Raw genomic sequence first — 20,621 nt, forward strand, 5'->3', positions numbered from 1 at the left:
TGACCTCATTCTTGCCCTTAAAAACCCTTGCCCACCAGCCCAATGGGAGAAGAGATGGACGCCCTATCAGGTGGTTGGGCCTAGTTGTCATGGAGGCCACTTGTAGCTCTGGGCCTTGCTGTCACTCACTAATCCATCCCAGTACAAGTCTTTATCGAATGCCAGCTGTATATGAGATGTGATTAAAACATACAGTGAATGCTGTTGCCGAGTGCCATCCAACGGAAAGGCAGGGGTCTTCATTACAGGAATCGGTACAACGAAACTTAGTCACATTGGGTGACAATTTTCAACTTGTTCAATGCAGTCAGTCTGGTGTGAGCCACAGTTGAGAGGTGTGTTTTACAGTGTGTGGTAAATCATCCTCCATCATGACAACACTCCGTGTCACACATCGCTTCTGGTATATGGCAATTTCTGTCAAATAAAAACATTACGCTGTGTCCTCATCCACGTTATTCACCGGATCTGGCACCGTGTGACCCCTGGCTCTTCCCCAAAGTCAAAATGATTGAGGACCTAAGGCAGCCATGACAGCTCAACTAAAGACACTCACAAAAGAGGACTTCCAGAACCGCTTCCGAAAGTGGAAAGAATGATGGGACAAGTGTGTTTGAAGCAAGGGGGAGTATTTTGAGGGGGATTAATGGCAATGTGCCTTTGACTAATAATTTTTTTAAATTTAGACTTTCACTGTATTTTGTGATCACACCTTGTACAATATGTCAGCTGCTGCTCACAGCCACCCACCAAGTTTCTGCATTGCACACAACTCAGTGTTTCCCAAGGCAGAAATCATATCTAGAAATCGGCCATAATCTCAGGAACCTTGTCTACACTCAAATAGAGGATTGAAACTGGAGCCCAAACCCTGTTTTCCAAAGAGCAGTGCTCCCTTCCTGAATTGCCTGAGTCATTTCAGGACCTAGTCCCTCGGCTTCGCCCTTGCACAGAGCCGGGGTGAACTGTCAGGCGGTCAGGGCTGGGGCCCAGCGTCAGTCCTCACTCTGCTCCTCGCTGGCTGGGTCGCTCAGTCTCTCCGAGCCTCTGTTCCTGCACCTCCAGAATGAGTACGCCCGTCCCGCGGCCCTGATGGTTAAAGGAGCTCATGCTGAAAGGAGCTTGCCGGGCTGGCCAGTCAGCAAACAGAGACAAGTACTGCTTTGCTGGTTTTCATCATCAGGGAAACAAGAAAAAATATCGACCAGGTGACAGGCTGTGTGCACAGCTCCGTCGAGGTGCTCTGAGGACCAAGAGATCTGTCTCGAGATGTTGTGTGTTCTCGTACGTGAGAAAGGGAACATTTGGTGGTGTCAGTACTGCTGTGGCAGCTCAGGGAGGAGGATGTGAGCTGAGCTGACTTGGAAATGGAGTCAAGACAGACAGAGAGAGGAGGCATTTGAGGCCGTGGGCCCAGCCCAGCGGTCGGGAGATGCAGGCATGTCTCTGGAAGTGAAGCCGTGGGGGAGAGTCAGCGGGCCCCCTCTCGGCCACCACGCAGCCTGGCTTCTGCCACCCTGCTGCAGGCCCCTGGTGTCCTCAGCCCACGGGCCCAGGGGCCGCTGTGTGAAGGTTGTCCCTGCCTGGGCCACCCACTCAGCCCCCGGCGAGTGCCCCACTATGGCTCAGGGCGGCCAGCCTGGCCATGGCGTCCTGCTTGATGGTGCCCAGGCGGCAATTCAGGAGCTGGCAGATTTACACAGTCAGACGCACTAATATCTTTTGACCGGCCCACAAATTGTCATTTTTATGGGTATTTACAACCAAGGCACTTTGTAAACCTAAGAACTGATATTTCCCTGAGGAAACCTGGTTCTCGATTCTTGATAAATTCTTGGAAATTCAAAGCAGTCCCAGCCCAGGGGTTTCTCTGTCTATTTTGGGGCCTGGAGCTAGGCTTTCCTGGGGCAGAATCACAGGACAGCCTGAGCGGCCTCAAGGTGCTTCAAGCAAATGGTAATCCCAGCAGCACTCATCAGAAGAGCAACTGCCCTTCCCGGGTGTATCTCATCTAATCATCACAGCAGCCTCAGGTGCAAGCACTGTGGTGTCCCATGTCACAGATGAGGAAACTGAGGCAGAGGACCGCCGTGAGAGTCGGGGAAAACACACCTGGAGGGTAAATGGGAATGTGGCCCCAGTTTTCTGGGACAAGTTAGAAAGCCCAAATGAAACCAACATGGAAGCAAAAGAAGAAAGTATTAGCTCATGTAAACAAAAAGTGCAGAGGAAGTGATGGCTTCAAGCAGATGCTGGGCAGGGCTCCATCCGTGTTACCCAGTTTCCTGACACTGCCTGGCTTCCGTCTGCTTGCCTGTCCATTGTCACACTGGCTCGCCTGTCTTGCTGCCGGGGCCCCAGTCTTTAAAATTCCCTCCCACTCATATCAAACAGAACAGAGACGTGAGGACCCCATCGTGTGAGGGTGGCACAGACCCTGGGGCTGTCCACACCGGCAAATGTAACATTTATGAAGACAAAGGAGCCAGACTGGAGTCACCCTCCCAGGAGGCCTGCCACCATCCCAGCAGTTCAGTCACCTTCTAGCAAAGGGACAGGACCTGGATGTGTGACGCCCGCAGGTCTGGCCCTTTCCCCAGTTCAGGGCCCTCAGCCAGCCCAGCCTCGGCTCCCCATCTCTTAAGAGCCTCTGGGGCATCAGGGCGACACTCCTGAGGCCGTGACACTCCCAGCACCCAGCGTGCCCCATCACCACTCCCAGAAGGAGTTGGTAGACAGCTGGCCAGGCAGGAAGCAGTGGGTCCTCAGCTCTGCAGCTGCCCTGGCCCTGTGACCTTGAGCATAAATTATCAGCAGATTCCTCTTGTTCTCAACTCTCTTCCACCCATTACCGTGTTGACTTCAGATGCATCTTACAATCAATGGGTGCGTGGTTTCATTTCTTTTATTCTCCCAGACCTGGTGTTGTCAATGACCGGCTTTATAGTTGATGACACAGTGTCACATAAATCCAGGTACCACACAGAGCACCCAGGAAGGGTGAGGGGACATCCCTGGATCGGCCTGCGCCTGCAGGAGATGGGGGAGTTTGAAGTGAAACAGTGTCCAGCTCAGCTCAGCCCCCGCACAGGGCAGCCTCGTCACGAGGCCCAGATGGAAAGGCCAATTCAGGGCTGGAGGGTGGGGGCCATGCTTCAGGCACTGGGTCCCTCAAGCTAGGTGTTTGCCACCCCTGGGAGCCCCGGCCAGCCGCTGCTCACTGCCCACCATTCCTGCTGCACAGAACAGTCATTTCTGCCCCCTTCCACATTGTTCCAGAGAGCGACAATCCAAAACAAGCATCGCAACTCAGCAAACGTTCTTTTTTGACAGCTTGAACATTAAAAAAAAAAAAAGCTGCATGGAAGCAAAGCCCTCTCCCCACGGTGCTCAGTGTGGGGCTCCCTCGGTCACTGGTGGGGGCTGTGGGAGGACGGAGGCCCCGCCTGCCTGCCCAGTGGCAGCCCCAGCCTGGATCCTGGGGGCATCTGACGCCTGGACCCCTCCCACCCAGGTCCCACTCCTGGTTCCCAGAGGCCTACGACAGAGCCGGATGTGACTTAGAAGGCAACACCCACAGATCCAGGGGCCGAGTGGATGTGGGGAATGCTGCCCAGGGCTCCAGGGACAGAAACATGCCAGGAGCAAATTCAGGAGAAGAGGGACTGGTCCCTCCTAGTGATGGGGACACACTGAGGGGCCAGCCCACGTTCAGGGTGACACAGCTGGGGGGGGGGGGCTGGACGACACTTACTGGGACCTGAGCAGGCCTTGGGACCTTGTACTCCTAGGCGAGTGCTTCTCAAGGGAGTGGGAGCATGATTTTGCCTCCTGGGGGGCATTTGGCAATGTCTGGAGCCGTGCTCAGGTTTCACAAGTGGGGACAGGGTTCTATTGGCATCCAGCGGGTAGGCTGACGGTTGGGGGTGCTCACATCCTACCTGGCACAGGATGGCCCTGCAGCGAAAAAGTACTACAGTGTCCAGGTGGGGAAGCTCTGCCAGGCCCTGGGAACAGCTGACGGCCGTGTTTGTGGGACTGAGGGTCAGCATGCGGACACGCAGCCTGGGGTGTCTTCACATAAACTGGGACAACGCAGGGTGGAGGGTGGGTGGGTGACAGCCTGGGGCGATCCCGGCTGCCAGGCGCCATGTGGAACTGCAGAGCCTGAGATTCTAGAATGGAGCCTAGCCTTTGAGGTCTGTCGGGCCTTATATCCACCATGGCGGGGAGAACAAGTTTTATTGAAGCGTTTTCAGCGCCGTTTATAGAGTAAACATTTAGGCATGCGCCCCGCGGCCTCTGCCTATACTCCTGATCCCGGGGAGGGCCACTCAGTCAACCAGGCCTGGGATGGATGAGGTGTGCGCCCTGCAGGGGGCCCGTGGGTCGTGTGGGCAGGGCTCAGCTGGGTGACTTTTGAGGTTCATTGTTCATTCAGCCGCTACTTGTTGAAGCCCTACTGTGTGTGGGCAACTTGCTTGGTGCAGCGATGCTTACAGTTGTGGACGAAAAAAGGGGTTCTAAGGAAAGTGACCTCACAGGATGATTGATCATAAATTCCCACCTGGGCAGCCCAGGGTGGCCAGTCACACCCCAGGCCTGCAACTTCTTCAGTGAAAGGTTTAAGCCAGGCTTGTGCATCTAGGCTCACACACCTTTCAAATGCCAGAAGTAACCCCTCCGAAGGGGGCCTGACCCTCGGGAGCGCACACAATCTTGTCAGCTGCCCTGTGACCCACCCCTGCCTCGCTCTCTCCAATCTTCCCTAGTTCCCTCCTTAATCTCAAATGCATAAAAGAAGCTGCAAAACTCTTGTTCTCTGGAGCATCTGAGATCTTCCTCCCAGGCATTGTTGTCAGTTTGGCTCAAATAAACTCATAAAAATTCTCTACAGGTTTGACGTTTCTTAACAAACACAGTCTAGGACAAGAGGCCAGTTGGACAAAACCCACCAACGCTGACTGTCATGGGGCAGGCACGGGAGATGGCGGGTACTGCCTCCTGCGAATCCTTACCCTGGGGCACAGGGCCCCCGTGGGCCCCCTCTGCCCTCCTGTGCCCACAGGTGAAGTCTCTCCCTCAGGCCAGTCTGGCCCACTTCCAGGTCCACTCCAAGGAGAAGTGTCCACTGGAATCTCAGTCCCGGCACACAAAGCAGAGACCTCTGAGATCACCAGTGTGCCCAATACACAGATAAGAAAACCAATGCTCAAATTTGCATAGGCTGTGCCTGGAGGGGGTGGCAGAAACCTGGCTTAGCCAGATTAGCCAGTTCCCTTAACACTCTGCCGCCTGCCAGGCGCCCTTCCCACCCTGGCTGCCCCCGGGGATTGGGTGGGGAGGGCTTTCACAATTACCAGTTCTGTAATCTCCAATCTGTGGTCCTGGTTCCACTTCACTAAACTAGAAAGCCACCCTTAGGGTACCCCTGTCCTAACCTGGCCTGTTATGAGCCACCACTGGCCATGACCCACAGAGGGCATGGGGGATTGCTCATCAGGGGCTTGACTCTTCAGTGGGCAGCCCAGGGTAACCATGAGTAAGGGCAAGTGCCCACCTCTCCGCCTGGCCCTCCTCTCCCCACTGGAAGGTCCTTCTTGACCTGCGTGCGCCTGTGTTCCCCCTGTCGTGGAGCCTTCTGCCCCATGTTGGCTGTGCTGCCTCCACGGATCATGAGAGGGCGCCTGGCCCAGAGTCTTCTATGGGCAGCGCTGGCCGGGAGATGACTCAGGGAGGTCCATATCCCAGGGATCCTGCCCAAAGCATCTCTAAGAAGTAAACAGCCAGGACTGGACCCCAGACCTCTGGGCAGCCCCCTCCCACACCCCCACACAGTGGTCTGATGGGGAGCTGTCAGTTCTGTTCGTCAGCCTTTCTGTAATCATTGTTATATGTTAAACCTCTCTGACTAGGTCTTCGCCTTGTGCCCCATTTTGCAAAAATTATAATTAGATCCCTCACAGAGCCCCATTTCAACCCATGAAGTCTCACAGAAGCCCAATTCTCTCCCTAGGCTGGGAGATCAGCGATGCACTCCCTGCCCAGGATAAGAACATGAGCTAATGACAGCATGTCTGAGGGAGCCCAGGGAAGGGAGTGTCTTGTTGGCTGGGGGGGTGAGAGGTTGGGGTGGGGGGAGTGGCCGAGCTTTGCTGTAAGAGTTAGAGACTGACTCTGGACCCCCTCTGCCAGGACTCAAACCCCACTTTCCAGCTGTGTGGGCTGAGCAGGTTATTTAACCTCTCCGTGCCTCAGTTTCCCCTTCTGTAAAATGGGGGCAATTGGAGTGGCTCTCGTTGGAGTCAGCAGGACCGAACAGGGAAGTGCTGAGCATGACGTCAGTGTATAATAAATCTTAGCTCTCATCGTCTCTATACTTGGACGTATATATATATTCATATAGCCTTGTATTTGGACTGAGTCTTAATAAAAGGGGACAGAATCTGCCAGCCAGAAGGAAGGAGGTTTGGAGGGAGGCTGAGGATCTCAGAGCTAAAGGGCAAAGGCGTTGGAGCTGCAGAAGGGACTGCGTTTCAGAACCCTGGGCTCTCTCAGGCCTCCGGGGCAAGAGGAGATGGCAAGGGGCTGCCCAGCACCCCCACCCCCAGTACTGGCCCTAAACAGGCTGCTTCTCTTTCTTCTTTTTTAGAACGAAAACTCATCTTGCCACAGTATGCGGCAGCCAGTAAAACACGTTCCTCTTTAACATGTTAGCAAAACAGCCTCCAATTTGAATATTGGCTTTCTCCCATCTGTGGCAGTTTGCACAGATTTTTTTTAGAGTGGCAGAATGCCTCATCTACACGCCAGCCGGCTGCAGGCACCCTGCGCTGCTACAGAGTCGCTCCCCCCACCCCCCGCCGTTGGTGAGGACCCCCATCCCAGATCTCACCCCAGCCCCAGCCCCGCCCCTACAGAGTGTGGTATCTGGCAGGGGGCTCAGCTTCCCCCCACCAGCTTTGCTCAAGTGGGCCCCAGATTTGTGGATTTTGCAAACCAGTAAAACTACCCCCCTCAAAACCAACTGGAGAACTTATGATTTTGTCAAGGAAAGCTAATCTAGAGGGGAAAATCCTATCACCCACGGATCTCCTTCAATTCACTAAAGAAGGCGGTTTTGACATCAAAAAGTGAAGAAAGACAGAATTAAAGGTCTTTAAGCTGCGCAAATTTAGCTTTAGGGGACCCAGCATATTGCCTTTGTTTTCCTCCTTTGGGGTTTTTCCTCCTTCAGGGGTTAAAAATAACCCTGAGGAATCTGCAGATCTACTCCAAGGGGCTCATGAGTTGTGTGCCCTCGGAGTGCCCAGCTGGACCCTGTCCTGAGCTACTCTGGGCTCACCTGTCCCCAGCCCACATACTTAGTCCTCGGGAGACATACGCCGCTGCTCTGGAGCGTGTCAAGTGGCAAAGAACCAAGGAAGGAATAAATAGCAATATTTTAAAGTTTTGAAGTGCTATTTTAACACAAATACCAGAGCAACTATAGCATAAATCAACAGAGACACCCAAAAGTGTGTTTGTACAAGAAATGTAATAAGCTGGTATGAAAAACAGTGTCAACTGGTGCAGATGGCAGAAAAAGCCAGCATTCAAATGTGTGCTGTTTTACTAACACGTTAAAGATCAACATTTTGCTACCTGCTGTTCATGATAGCGGGATTGAAAAACACACAACACACACTTATCCTCGCGCACGATAGTCTAACCCAGAGAATGAAAGATTCTTAAGGAAATTGTCACGCACTTTCTATCCTTCATCTGGTGGCTTTAAAGCTTCCGTGCTTCAGAGGAAAATGTGCTTTCGCCCCTGTGCCTGATGTCTGAGCAAATTAGGAAAGGGAGGAGGAGGTGTCAGTGTTTCTGCCCTACCAGGCCTTCTGGGTTTGTAACTGGCGGGGCGTGGGGGGGCACAGAGCGCCCCTAAGTGCACACTACGGGCACCTCCCTCTCTGTGCACAGCACAGGGCTATTTCCAGGGCGCTTTCTCTGGCACCGCAGCTCCAGGGCCCCCGAAGAGCACTGTTAGGTAGGCAGGATGGGAGCAGTAGCCCATTCCACCGATGGGCAAACTGAGGCTCAGAGGTGGTCAGCGCCGGCCAGGGTGGCAGAGCCTAAAGGAGGTGGGTTAGGGATGCAGACCAAGCATGTAAACCAGCCGGAAGTTGCCAAAGAATTCTCAGCAGTCTCGCGCTGTTTGCTCTTAAACCCATCAGCTTATAGTCAACCCCCAGCTCCACCTGACCTGACCTTGGATAGGTGACCTGACCTCTGAGACCCCCCGGCTTAGGCTGAGGGATGAGAGGAACACGAGCCTCCTGCAGGGTTGGTGTGACATCCGGATGAGATGTGGAGGAAAGTGCTCAGTGAGGGCTGAGCCTGACCTGTGAGCAGGAGCAGTGAAGGCTTCGTCCAGAACGAACAGGGCAACCCGTGGGCCTGGGAGACAGAGCTGGTGTGTTTATTTGGTGTGTTCAAAAAGTTCCGAGGCCATGTATGAAAAGCTAGAGATTTCACTTAAAGATCTAGAGTTCTCCTTGTCTTGACAATCCCATTCAGAAGCTCTGGAAACGCAGAGCCAGCTGCCCACCTGGCAGCAAGCAGCTGGACCTGCTGCCCGGCCCACAGTCCCTGTGGACTGTGGCCGGCTGGGCCAGACAGGAAGCGCGTTGAGGGTGGGGCTGGGCCCCCTGGGCCCCACTGTGCCCGAGCACATGGCAGGGCAGGCTTCCCTGGCCTCGAATGTGCCACAGTGGATTGAATGATGGCATCCCCAAAAGAGAGGGCCACATCCCAGAACCTGTGACCTTGTTTGTTAAACGGGTCTTGTCAGGTGTAATAAGTGAAGGCTCTTGAGATGAGGCTGGATTACTCTGCCGGGCCCTAAATCCAATGGCAGTTGTCTGTATGAGCGACAGAAGATGGAATGACAGCACGACCTGGAGAGAAGGCCACGTGAAGACAGAGGCAGACACTGGGCAGTGCAGCCGCAAGGCAGGAGCCACTGGGAGCCGGAAGAGGCAAAAAAGAAGCCTCCCCTGGGCCTGCAGCGCGAGCACAGCCCTGCTGACACCTGGACGGCTGGCTTCCAGCCTCCAGAACTGAGATGATACATTTCTGCTGTTTTGGGCCACCCAGCTCGTGGTTGTTTGTTAGGCAGCCTCAGGAAACCCATGGGGGCATGGCCAGCTGGGCGCTGGGCGGCGAGTGGCCCTGACAACCCCTGTCTGGCTTTGTGAGCAGCTCACCCTCTGAGCTCAGACTCCTCAGAGGCTCCCTTGGTCCCCAGCACAGACTGCACAGCCCGTGGGGACCTCGGCTTCCCTACACTCATGCTCCCAAGTTCCCACAGCTTCAGCTGGTTGCAACGCCCCACCCCCTGCCCGCCCTGGCACTCCTGTTCCCTCTGCCCACCCCCTCCTGGGGAAGTGAGCCTCTATGCTGAACCCTCCGGTAGAAACTGCATTTGCCCTCTTGATGTCAGCCCAGAACCCAGCAGAGAGCCTGAAACATGTATGAGGTGCTCAACTAGTGTAGATTACACATGCAAACAGATCAACGTGCACATTCCCGGGAAGCAGCAGAGGGAGGGACAACGTGACACCGTGCTTTACCCATTACCCATGGCGACAAGGGAAAAGTACGGTACCATCAAGTGTTGCAGAGGATGTGGGAAAATACTCTCATAAGTCAATTGATGGTGGGAGTAGAAATTGTTACCTCTGATGTGATTTGTGGTATATTTAAACATTTTTAAGCACAAGTACTCCAGGACCCAGCGGTTCCATTCTTCTGTTTAACCTGGAGAAATCTTAAATGGAGACCTAGACAATAACTTTCACTGCAGCCTTGCAATAACAGGAAATAACCTCGATGACAGCAGAGGGCTGGTTGAATGCCCAGCGAGGGATCCCTGCCGGGAAATCACAGTTAAGGAGGCACGCCTGCCAGTTAAGACACACACCGCAGGCTGGAAAACAGTTAAGGACAGACGGACCCATTACAGAGTGTATTTTTGTTTTGCTTTAAGAAACCATCCCACAAAATAATACTACCAGTCACCTGGGCAGTTGTTCTGTGTTACTGTGACTTATAATAAGAAATGTATGTTTGGTGTCTGTCCCATTCTGGCACAGAGCTCCTAAAACCCCTGGAATTTCCTCAGTGATGAGAGCAATAAAGGTGTCAGTTTTTAGGTTAATGAATGACTTTTGGAAAGCTCCCAGGTAACCTAGGGATGTGGGCTGGTCCCCAGAAGAACCAACCCTGTGACTGGAGACTTGGAGCTTCCAGCCCATCCCCTGACCTCTGGGGAGGGGACAGGGGCTGGAGGTTGCATGGATCACCAATGGCAGATGATTTAATCAGTCGTGCCTATGTAACGAACCTGCCATAAAAACCCAAAAGGACTGGGTTTGGAGAGCTTCCGGGTTGGTGACTACGGGGAGGTTTGAGGAGAGTGGCACATTCTGAGAGAGCAGGCGAGCTCCACGCCTTTTCCCCAACCCCACCCTGTGCAACTCTTCCGTCTGTTCCTGAGTTACATCCCTTTATAATAAACCCATGATCTAGTAAGTAAAATGCTTCCCTGAGTTCTGTGGGCTGCTCTAGCGAATTAATCGAACCCAAGGAGGGGGTCGTGGGAACCTCTGATTTATAGGCAGTGGGTCAGAAGCATACGTGACTTTCGATTGGCATCTGAATTGGCAGGAGGGGTCGGGGTGGTCTTGTAGGACCGAGTCCTTAACCTGTGGGTGGGGTTGGTGCTCTCTCCAGGTAGAGAGGGTGAGACTGGGGTTGAATGGAGTTGGAGCACTGCGTGGCTGTGGAACCCCACCCCACGCCCACACGTCAGACATTGAGTGCAGCAGAACCTTCAGGGGCTCAACATGGAGTGATTGTACACTCCAAGGGACATGTGACAATGTCTGGAGATAGTTTTGGTTGTCACAACTAGGCCGGAGGTACTCCTGGCACCTAGCAGTAGAGGCGGAGGGTGAGGCAAAGCGCCCTGCAAAGTACAGCCTGGCCCCCACGACAGTCACCCAGCCCAAATGCCAGGGGAGCCAAGGTTGAGAAACCCTGCTCTGAGCACAGGAAAATCCCTGGAGGAACACAGGTGACATCGATAACACCCTCGAGGGAGTCTGGGCACTGGCAAAAAGAACTTGAATCCCATGGGTAATGCTTCCGCTTTGTTTTCTAGAATAGCATTGAATGCTGTTGTGTAACTAGACAGAGACGGAAGGACAGGGGATGGTCAGGCTGGACCAGGAGACCTGGGCCTGTCCTGTGTCCCCACCCCCACGCTGTGTCCAGGGCAGTGGAGGGGTGAGGGGGGCAGGGAGGCCAGAGGCTCATTTGGATCACTGCTGTCCCCACACCGCAGTCTCAAGGGGCTTGCTTGGGGCAGGCTGGAGCAACGGCCTCGTCCCCCGCCGTGACACTTCCAGAAGTGCCAGTACTGCAACAACACTGATAACACATTAGGTTCCCACTTTCCCGTAATGAATGTGACTTTTGGCAACTTTGCGGCATGTTTTTAAAAACAGCCTCTTTCACCAAAGCATCAGTACCAGCAAGTTTGTTACAGCCTCCAAAGCAACTTCATCCGTCCCCTGCAGCTCATGGTGACAAAGTGTCTCCATCCTCACGGCGGCTCCAGAACCCTCCAGACAATTAGCCCAGAAGGAGCGACACTGGTGTGCCTTTCAAGTACAGCTCGGTGCTCGCTTCCAGCAGGTACCAAGACCTGGTGAAAAAGACGGGGCCTTCCTCCCAGGACACGTTTGTATGTGCACTGACCCCCTCACCAGACCTCTCCTCCGTGCATCTGGGGCCCAGGAGTTCACAGTGGGTGACCTGGACCTCAGGACTCTTTCTGGACCCTCAGGATGAGACAAAAGAAGGGAGCAACTTAAGCTGAAGTCACCCGTGGCAGGTGGAGGCTATGATTCTTCTTTTAAGTTACTTGTAACATAGTCTCCAGGTAGAAACGTAAACACATCACAGGTGAGGCTGACGGCCCTCGTCCTGATGCTGGTGCCTGTGGGTGTCTGTCCCAGCCCTGTGGGCCTCCATGCTCGTGTGTGCCCGCAGGAAACGTCCACGGACACACTCATGCATCCACTCACTCCTACATCCTGCTGTCCTCACGTGCTCCAGGCCAGGAGGCGTAGGCCTGGGGTTTCCCACCCTGCAGTAGGGGGCCGGAGCCTGTGCTTGCCCGGTATTGCCCAAGGGCATGAATGAACCTGCTACGTGCCTGTCCCCGGCACCTAGAGGGCAACGCTGCCTCACAGCTACACGCATCTTCAGTGTCAATGGATTCGGCTCAGTTAGGTTTCAGCAGCAGTAAAGGCTTCTCTCAGTAAACTGAGGGGGCTCCACTCCCTCCCCAGACCACAGGGAAGGTTTCTGGATGGGGAATGTTGTGGCTTGAACTGTATCCCCCAAAAGACGTGCTGAAGCCCTCACCACCAACACCTGTGGATGTGGCTTGCTTGGAAGAAGGGTCTTTGCAAAGGTCATCATATTAAGCAGGATTATACTGGATTAGGACGGGCCCCCAATTCAGTGACTGGTGTCCTTAAAACGAGAGACACGAACGCACAGGGAAGACGCTGCGTGAAGACACAGGCAGAGACTGGAGTGCTGCTGCCACCAGCCCAGGACTGTGGGGACCCAGAGAAGCCGGAGGAGGAGGAAGGAGCCGCCCCCAGAGCCTGCAGAGAGAGCGTGGCCCTGCCCACGTCTGCGTTTTGAACAGATCAGCTCCAGAAGTGTAAGGGAACAGATTTCTGTTGTTTTAAGGCCACCAAGTTTGTGGTAATTTGTCACTGCCGCCCTCAGAAACTCACACAGGGGACGTATGGCAGCCGTCTCACCCCACTGCTGTGGGCATGGCCTGATCCACTCTCCTTGTAACCCAGATGAAACACCCTTGCACCCCGGGGTCTGAGCAGTTCTCAGCTCAAGGATTCCGGCCAGTGACTGAAAGCCACACAGGGGCGAGGTCCACATGACCCTGGTTAAGTACCCAGGGGTGGCCTCTCTGCTCAGGCTCCCACAGGGCGTGCCATCTGCCCCTGGCACCCTTTCCCGCCTGGCAGGCCCTTCTAGGGGCAGCCCCGCCTTCCCCCAGGTCAGGACAATCTCAGCACCACCGTTCCCTTCCATGGCCTCTTCCCATCCTCCTCTCCCATTTTAGGGAAAGTTTAATTCACCTAGACCTACATTTCAGCCCCATTACTGCCCCGGGCCTTTCGGGCCTGAGTAAGGATGGCCTGGGAGGTGGGATCACTTCCTCATTTGATGGGTGTGGAATGGTGGCGCATGTCTTCAGTGGGAGGGCGAGCTGCTGTCCACACTCTGCCAGGGGCCCTCCTCCCAGAACCGTCCTGGAGAGCCCAGCTGGCTGGCACCTTTCACTCCGGTGTCTGTAGGAGGGGAGGTGGCTGAGATCTGAAAGGATTGAGAGGCCCAGGAAGGCAGGAGGGGCCTTTTGGTCAGTGGTCGTGGAGGGTGGTCAGGGCTCCTAGAAACACCTTGAGAAAGCATTTCAGATCTTGCTCCCTGGTATATGTCATCAGTTTGGCTTAAATGAACTGTTATAAAACATTTTTAAAAAAACAAAAAACCCTCAGGGCTAGACTGTCTTGGCCCATCTCCTTGAAGGCTGAAGTTTACAAGAGTCTTCACACAGTAGCCATAGGAAGCCAGCAAAACACAATCCTCATCCTCTGACACACATGCACTTTAAACGTTCCAGGGTTTCCCAGAGACCCCTCACCGGCTTCCAAGGCCCTCAGAGGCAAGACCCACCCACCTCTCAGCCTTTCCTTGTTCCCACCTGCCATGTCCTGCACCCCAGCCATACTGGTCTTTAGTTTCTAGAATGTGCACACACCTGCCCCTGGGCCTTTGCATGTGCTGAATCTCTTGTCTGCTCTTCCCCTTCTCCTAAGTAATTCCTGCACATCCTCCACGTCTCAGCTCAAAGCTCACTTCAAGGGGAGCCCTCCCGACACCCCACCTTTACCCCAGAGCAGCTCAGATCTCCCTTTAGAGCTGTCACCACACCCCACCCTTCTCCATAGCAACACTTACTGGGGTAGTTACATGCTGATGGTGCCAATAAAAGCTCTGCCAGCTTAGCTTGCATCAGAGTGGATCCTCACAGCTGAGGAAGGGAACCTCTGACTGGCTGGGCCTACACCACAGTATCAACTTGAAACTGGGGAGGGCCATTGGCACAGCCCCATTTGAACCACTTGGATTAAAAGTGGGAAGGGTGTCCCACAAATGGAAATTACCTGAGGACAGGCACCAGCTATCAGCAGGGCAAAAGCAACTCCCCCCAGTGAGGGGCAAGCGTCCAGCAGGGCTGCTCGGGGCCGAGCTGGAGACCACATGGGCTCCACCGGCAGGAGCCAGCGAGCGGCACAGGAAGCAATAGAGGCTATGGGCTGCCTGCGACCTATCAGAGGGACCAGCTTGTCCCTGGCTGGGGCTGGGACAGCTGGGGCTTGGTCCCACACCACTCAGTGCACAGCTGCTGAGCTGGGGGAGGAGGGGGTCTGAGGGTGCACCAGCCCCGCTGTGATGGAGGCCTGGTCCGCTGCAAGGATGCAGACAGCACAGAAATAAAGCAGGGAGGCGGGTTGACAGAGTGGCCTGATGAAAACAGAGCAGGGTGGGTCACCGTGGGGGGCAGTTATCAGGAAGGGCTCTTAGGGCGAGAGATATAGGGAACCAGCACCCCTGACAGGAACGGCAAGTGCAAAGGCCCTTGGTAGAGATGAGTGTGTTGTGTTCTAGAAGGTAGAAGAAGGTTTGTGTGGCTGGAGCAGGAGGGAAGGGGCGGCAGGAGCCCTGGGGAGGAGAAATGAGACGCCATTGGGAGACATCCGGTGGGGAGAACGGACTGAGCGCTGGGAGGCGCGTGTCTGCTGGAAGGCCCACCAGTTGCAAGGGGCTGGGCTCCCCCTGGCTCCCACTGCCACAGAGCCGAGTCCTGGCACCCCCACCCCCATCCCCCACCCCACTTGTGAGGCAATGGAGACATCTGCTACATTGCAGATACAATTGGACACTTTTCAACATATTGCTTAGCCTATAATTTCCTGAGGCTCCATTCAATTCAGCCTGCACAGGGCAGGCAGGGACCTGGGCTGCTGGGGCGGCTTCCGCAGCAGAAGCAGGAGGCGAAGACGGCTCCTAGGTACAGGCGGGTGCCCAGTTTCAGGGCAGCTGACACTCCTCCGAAGGGGCTGCCTGACCAGTAAGTCAAGCCCCCAGCTCTGTGCCTCGGGGCCTTTCCTTGGTTAAGAGGAGAGGTCCATGGGTGTGAACAGACTGAAAGCTGCAAGGACAGCACCCGTCTTCTGAAGGAGGGATAGGTGTGTGAGTGGCTGCCACTCTCCCACGTTAGCGCCCTTCATCCTGATGGAACCTCACCCCTACCCTGTTGTCTAGGGACCTGGAGGCTTGGAGAAGGAAGTGACTTGCATGAGTTCTAAGTGGCAGAGCCATCACTGAACCCGCCATGGCACCCGCTGCGGCCTGGCTCTGGAGGGTCTGAGCCTCCGCCCCTCAGCTTCTCTGTCATTCCCTGGGCACCTACAGGGCGGGCGTCACCATGTCCATGACCCAGAGTGCTGCTCCTGTCACACCCTCCCCAGAAAGAGAGCAGAGAGGCTGAGGGCGCACTGGCCCCACGGGTCCCTGTGTCAGAAGCATGGGGGCCAGCCCCCATGTCCCCAGTGAGCAAACCTGACAGGCTCGCAGCCACAGCCCCGCCAGCCCTGCCCACATGGCTTGCTGCAGCCGGCCCCTTGGATGGATGGTTGAGCGAAGGGCTGACAACTGGTCCTGGGAAGTCTCAGGAAGACTCTGTGGGCTTTCCCCGGTGGTTTGTTGTCTCTCCTGTGCCCCTCTGAAGGGGCAGGAGAGGAAGCTGGGGCCTACAGTGAGCTGTGTGGGTGGGAGAGGAGGGGCTGTGCCTCTGCACCCCCCCCTTCTACATGTCTGTACCCCTGCCAGGACCCGGCTGCCCACAGTTCTCAGAGAAGCACACCTCTCAGCCACGTGCTCAACCGCAGCCTGTGTCAGCAACAGGACCTCGCGGAGGAGGGATTTGCAGGCTGGGGACCAGCAGTGCGTGGCCAGTTGTCTGAGCCTTTCCCTCCTCAGGACCTCACTTCTCCTTCCAGCTGCCACCTCAGAATAGCCCAGAGCCCAGTCTCCGTGCCCCACCCGGGACCAGTCAACTCCTGCGGGGGTGGCTTCTGCCAGACCCCAAAGAGCATGTGTGTGTGTGTGGTGGGGTACTGTTTCCAGAGGAAGGCGGTGCAACGGGCAAAGCTCAGCAGGAAGAGCTTGGGGTGGCAGGGGGAGGCTTCTGCATGGGCTTTAACGGTGAGCCCTGCTCAGACACAGAGAGGAGAGGGGCAGCACTCAGGATGGCATGTTTGTGGCAGGGGTCCGCAGGGTGTGGCTGCTGTGTGGCCAGGGGGTCAGAACCCCAGGACCAGGTCTCTGCTAGTCTCTGATGCACTTCGGAAAAGGTGTCCTGCTGGGGGAGCACAGCCCCGGAGGCGCATGGCCTGGGGAATGGCAGGCGCAGAGGTTTCGCCAGACTGCACAACACGCACAGCTGTGCAGCACGCCGACCCAGACGTCAGGACGGGACAGATGGGCCTCCTCTCCGCAGCCAAACAGTGTGTGTCCCACAGTGCCTGCCCGGGACCCAGCCTCCTGCAGCAACAAGATGCAAAGGGGAAGCAGGGTGGCAGCCCCCAGCTGCCAGGCAGAGGCCGAGGGCCAGGCGGGCAGCCCTGCGAGTCCATGGACACCCCACCTGCACGGCTGCTGGGAGTGAGCTCTGCTCCACAACAACAGGAAGCAATCCATCAGCCGCGTGGGCCTGCGTGGAGCCCCCGCAGCCCAGTGGACGGGCCTCTGATCCCCCAGCACACCCAGAGGCCAGAGGCAGCACCATGCGCCAATTAGAGGAGCCAGTCGAGTCGCACTGCACAGGGGTATTTCCTCTCACTGCACAGAACCGAGGGACATAAATCCCGGGTCCCCTTCTGTGGCCTGATCCTGTTGTCTGTGTGCTCATATCATTTAATAACTCCTGCCACGGCCCAAGGGCCAGGTCTGCGGGGGATCCTGGGGCCCGTGTGGAGATTCCCGTCAACATTCGGGCTGCTTACACTTCCGTTTCCCCTCCGAGCCTCCCAGAAGTTTCCATAAAAACAGATGTCGGTAATCAAAGACTTCCCAGCCCTGAATAGCTCTGCTCCTGGAGACTTCGGCAGAGCCTGCTTCCTCTGCAGGGTTTGTGGCTCCAAAGTCTCTTAAACCTGCCATCGAATCTTCCTTCCCAGGAAGGAAGGCCCCCCGGAATCATTTACCGCCTATTTTATGATCAGTAATAATGGTAATAACACCTTAGCTGTCTTGTTCCTCTTCCAATTATGCTCAGAGCACATGGCACAGGAGCGCCTGGACCTAAGGTGGCTGAGCAGTGAGCTCTCATTCCCATTTTGCAGATAGAAAGGAGGAGGCAGTATGCTGAAGGGACCAGCCTAAGTGCCATCTGCCCTAGATTCCAAACATTCCAGGAGAAAGGTGGGAGTGGCCTGTCCCCTTCCTTGTCACAGGCCTGCTGCTGGCCTTGTCCCACATTCCTTCTGCAGTACACCTTTGTCAACTGCCGCGGAGGTACCCCTCAGCTGGCCAGGGCTCAGCGGTGGGGTGGGATGGAGCCAGGACCTCAGTTTCCACATCCATGCTCCCTACAGCTCACCACGTTAGTGCCCGCGTGAGCTGGGCGGTGGGTGAGAAAATGACTTCTGAACCACACCGCCCAGACTGCACGTGGATTCCAGTCTCTCCTGTTCCTCGTGCCTCTTGCTGCCCCTTCATGCTGTGGAGACCAGGTGGGCTCAGACCAGATCCCACACACGCCTGGTCTCCCTAGATGGCAGGGGTGACAGCTGGGCTCAGCTGACCACAAGCCTTCTCCCAGGGCCGCGAGTCTTGAGCGAGAGAGCCAATGAGGAAAGGAGCACTTGTCTGGGAAGTCAGATTTCCCCAGGGGTGCTCTTGTCATTTGAGATGGCTGGAGTCGGTTCCCGTCACCTGCAACCAAACCCTGGTGACCAGCGTGGCCCCATGACCTGAGTACGTGATGCGGACCACAGCTCACATGTGTGGAGCCCCTGCTATGTGCCAGACACCCTCAGTGTTACCTCACTCAGTATTCACAATAGCCCTAGTATTATTATGCCCACTTCACTGATGGGGCTCCTGAGGCACAGAGAGGTTAAGGAACCCGTCCAAGGTCACACAGCTAACAACTCAGGCCACCTGTCACCAGAGCCTGCCTCCTTGATGACCATGCTGGTTGGACTCAAAAGAGCACAATGGCTTCTTGGTGTCTTAGAGGAAGAAGTAGGATGGAGTGTATGCTGTAATGGGGAGGTGGGGAAGTGAAACCCTGCGTGTGAAACCCCCTCTGCTATGGGAGTGTGGGGGACTTGGCTGGATATTGGCCCCAGATGGAGCAGGAGCATGTCCTGTTTCCAGGGCCCACCACCCCAGGCAAGGTGTATATGCCGTGCCCAGGGGCTGCTCTGGCCAAGGGCCACAGCGTGCTGAGGGGGCTGGGAAGATCTGTAGCATCATCAGCGGAAAGAGCCAGCATAGCCAGGTGGACCATTGGCTGAGGCAGGGGCTGCAGGTGTGGTCTCCAGGTTTCCGGGGGAACCCTGCAGGGGCTACCTGCCAAGTCCAAGGGGAGCAGGCCAGTGAGCAGAAGGGGCACCACAACTCCAGCCCAAGCAGCCCTTGGTCGTTCACCTCCTGGACTGCCACAAGGAATGTCATTTGAGCAAAGGCCTCCCCTCACTTGGGGACCATCTGCCTGAGAATGGAGCCAACATAGAGGAAAGCAGAGACAAAGAAAGATTCCTATCAATATCGGCTCACCCCAGATCCATCCATGCCTGAAGCCATGGGCCTTTTAATAGCATGAGCCAATACTTTGTTGGTATTCTTTCAGGTTTGACTTGAGCCTATGACTCCAGTTTCCATCACTTTCATCTGAATGAATCTTGACAAATGGGCTTCCATACTGGAATAAGCTCCAGCTTTCTCCCGCCGCTGCAATAGAGAGCGGCTTTAACACCCCTGGAGGAGTGGCCTCCTGGAGTTCCCTCAGGAGAAGTTGGAACGGGCACAGAGCCACCCACACCCCTGAGGGTGCCCTGGAGGCGAAGGTCAAGGAACCGACGTCCAGGGAGCTTTGAACAGAAACCAGTTGCGTCTCGCCCATGCTCAGAACTGTCCAGTGCCTTCTCATGCCTCAGACCGTGCCAAGCCCGCCCCGCTCCTCCCTGGGAGGCAGGCTCTCTGTCCGTCTTATCTAGAACAGGTAGGGCTGGCTTCCCCTGCAGGCCCCACGCTGGGAATGCCCCCCACCCCCACCCCTGTCCATGGTCCATGGCTGGCCCCTCCTAGCTGTCTCCTCTTCGTGTTGCTGCGGCACCAAAATCACCTCCCCTGGGGCCCTCCTGGTGGCCCCTTCCAGTCACAGTGATTTCCCTCCTTTGCAGTGATGACTGAGGATGGCCGCTCCCCTTGGTTGTTGCTTTCTTCTCCCCACTGGGACAGAAGACCTTAGCTTCACTGTGCCCATTGGACACTCACTAAACACTGGTGAATGAATGAACGAATGAATCGTGAACACAGCCTCCAAGGCCTTGCCAACCACCTCCCACCTCTCCTGACTCCCTGCATCGCTTCACACACACACACACACACACACACACACACGCACACGCACACACACACGCACACGCACAGAAAGCACCGTCATTCTCCACCTTTCTTCTGGGGAACGCCCAGCACCCATGACCAGGGGTCTTTCCTCACCTGAAGCCCTCTGGCCAACCCATGGCGGGCTGGCTCCCTGGTCCCTGGGAAGAAAAGGCCTCCTGTTGTGCCTCTGGCCTCAGCCCCCCAGTGTCCCCAAGGGAGGGAGGCGCCAGCAGCCTGTGTTCCAAGGAGACATGCCCCTGGATAGGGGTGGGTTGCTTTTGTTTCTTTCCATCTGAGGAAAAAATTAGCCTTCCTTACCAGACAAGAATGACAATTTACAGAAAATTATACTCTGAATTCATCGTCTGGAAAGAGCGGAAGTGGAATTCTATGGAAACCCGTCCCCACTGACTGGCTATTGTACATGCACCTGCTAACATTTGTTAAGCCAGGACTTTATGGGAAGGACATTTTGATCGCTTCCAAAGTTTGCTGAGCGATTCCCCTCTCTCTCAGGCACACGGTCTTTGTGCTGGAAATTTCCCTCGTGGCTCCTGTGAGCGCCGGCAGACGGGCACGTGGGCTCGCGGGCGGCGGCACACAGCAGCGGTCCCTCTCGTCCGCGTGACTCTAATAGGGAGGTTTGCAGGTGCCAAGCATGGAAATGGAAGCTGGGAGACTGAAATAATAGTTGGCACCTGTGCCGAGCTTGCCCGAGGAGCTGCAAACCATGGTGCTGGGTGAAGGGAGGGGCAGAGGACAGCAGGGGTGCAGGGCTCGGGCTTGGG

At 55.7% G+C, this 20,621-nt stretch overlaps 1 protein-coding gene across 8 annotated transcripts in view; it reads left to right on the plus strand.

Moving 5' to 3' along the window:
- Positions 1–20,621, plus strand: part of CCNE1 (cyclin E1) — a 73,051-nt gene that overhangs the window by 27,852 nt on the left and 24,578 nt on the right. Inside the window, exon 1 of one of the 8 annotated variants that reach the window (XM_074314975.1) lies at positions 19,431–19,447. The exons of the other annotated variants lie outside the window; for them this stretch is intronic. The gene's annotated coding sequence lies outside the window, so the exon portion shown is untranslated. Of the gene's footprint in view, positions 1–19,430; positions 19,448–20,621 lie in introns of those variants that run through there. 8 annotated transcript variants of the gene reach the window in all.

Source organism: Rhinolophus sinicus, linkage group LG11 (genome assembly GCF_036562045.2).
Source record: "Rhinolophus sinicus isolate RSC01 linkage group LG11, ASM3656204v1, whole genome shotgun sequence".
Taxonomy (NCBI): Eukaryota; Metazoa; Chordata; class Mammalia; order Chiroptera; family Rhinolophidae; genus Rhinolophus; species Rhinolophus sinicus.